Source organism: Astyanax mexicanus, unplaced genomic scaffold (genome assembly GCF_023375975.1).
Source record: "Astyanax mexicanus isolate ESR-SI-001 unplaced genomic scaffold, AstMex3_surface scaffold_51, whole genome shotgun sequence".
NCBI classification, from domain to species: Eukaryota; Metazoa; Chordata; class Actinopteri; order Characiformes; family Acestrorhamphidae; genus Astyanax; species Astyanax mexicanus.
The window spans coordinates 314,724-317,087 of record NW_026040061.1 but is presented as its reverse complement, the minus strand read 5'-3'; positions in this window follow the sequence as shown (position 1 = coordinate 317,087).

Here is a 2,364-nt window from a genome sequence, read left to right as displayed (position 1 = left end):
CTTGCTTTACCAAACATTCACACAAAGCAATCCAGACTGTTCTCATACAGAGTTCCCCAATGGTGGAACAAACTATGGCATTTCTGAGGTAAAAGTATTATAAGAATAGCACTACTGAGGTATTACTCAAGTAGAAATATTGGTATGACTGCATTGTGTGGTAAAATTATTATTAGGATAACATTACTCAGATAGAATTATTATTAGAATAGCATTACTAAGGTAAAATGATTATTAAAACAGCTTAACTGACATGCAATTACCATCAGAATAACATTGCTGAAATAAAATTATTATTAAAATGGCATTACTGTGGTAAAATGTAAATATTATAACTGCATTGCTGGGGTAAGATTCTTGGTAATTTTTTATTAGAAAAGCATTATTGACATAAATTATTACTAAATTATTAAAATTGCACTGTTGGGGTAAAAATATTACTAGAACATCATTGCTGAGGTACAATTATTATTCAAATGGCATTGCTCAGGTAAACGTATTATTAGAATAACATTGCTGAGGTAAAATTATTATTATTATAGAATTACTGAATTACAATTTTTATTAGAATTGCATTGCAGAGGAAATTTATTATTAGTTTTGCATTACCGAAATAAAATTATTATTAGAATAGAATTACTAAGGTTTAATATTATTAAATATATTATTGCTGAAGTTACAGTATTAGTAGAATATCATTACTGAGGTAAAATGATCATTATAATTGCATTATTGAAGTAAAAGTATTATTAAATTGACATTGCTGAAGTTAATTTTATTAGAATATCATTACTGAGGTAAAATGATCATTATAACTGCATTGCCAAGATGAACTGGTAAGCAGAGTTTATAAACAATAGAATAAAATTAATGCTTTAAAAACCTGAGAATTATTATTAGTTAAATAAAGCAGATTTCCTGTAAATCTGAATATTCCTGATACAGCCAGAACACAAACAGCTGACTATATTACTGCTCTGTTCTACACTGTAAATATAAAGATATGTATTAATCATATTTATATATTTAATATAATTTTATTTACTTACAGATAAACAGCAGAATTCCCACATCAAAAACCCGCAGCGTGTTACACCTAAACCTGTCCCCCCCGGAACAACTTCTCCCCACAACTCAGTTCCGCGCGGCTCGCCCGGGGTTTCGGTTCGGGGGGAGGTTCGAACCGACCTGCTGCTAGTGACGGTGTTCCAAACCACTGTTTCAAAGTCCGTATCAAAAGGGGAAAGCCACGTGACTGTTCCTAAAACGGGTTTCGTTACGTCACGCAGTTTCGATTCGTTTTAGTCCGCGGTTAAGTTTAAGCAGCTGGTCTGAGATCAGAATGCTTGATCTCATATATATATAAAGAAGACCCTATGGATCACTGGCTCAGACACTCTGCCGTCTTTCCTCATTTGTTTCAATTATAAAAAAATATCTCTCAATTCCAGCAACCCAGCAGTCCAAGCACTGTGGAACAGATCCTGTTTATTAATAAAAACAACTGATTACTTGAAATGTTTAATAAATAAAGTATTACACAAGCATTTCCCTACCTTGCAATGTAAAATGAATAATGTCAGCTATATAAATCCACTGACTGTGTATCAAAATGTAAAATACCTCTAAATGACATTAAAACAACCCTGTTCTCTGCAAAATGATATGTTTTCATGACTCAATTAGGGACAAAACATGCTATGGGGGAATATTTCTTTAATTTATCATAAAAAAACACATCACTTCTGTTTCTGTTAAGAAAAAGATTTAGGCCCTGGTTGACCACTAGATGTCACAGTGGCGTGTAATGATTCGAACGTTTCACAAGATCGAATCATTTTCCAAATCAATTGGTTCATTTGATTCGATCTCCCAAAAGCCCCACTTTTGCCATCACTACCTGCTGCCCATTTAACGTTTAACCCCTCCAGTTCCGCTTTATTATACACACACTGAAACTCTTCAGATTCAGATTAGTGAGTTTAACCTTTATAACAGAGACTGACTCAATAATTTAATAATTCTATAAAATAATTAATTTATTCACTCACTTTTTAACTCAAAAACTCGCTATTCGGCTTAATAATTCAATTATGAATTAATTCACTCACTTACTCTTTAACTCATTGTCACTCAATTTAATAATTCACTCAATAATTTAATAATTAATAAATTTACTCACTCTTTAACTCAATACCTCATTAATTCACTCAATAATCCAATCATTAATTTACTCACTTACTCTTTAACTCAATAACTCATTAATGTGCTCAATTTAATAATTCACTAAATAATTAATGATTCACTCACTCGCTCAATAACTCATCAATTCACTCCATAAGTCAACAATTCAACAATTCACTC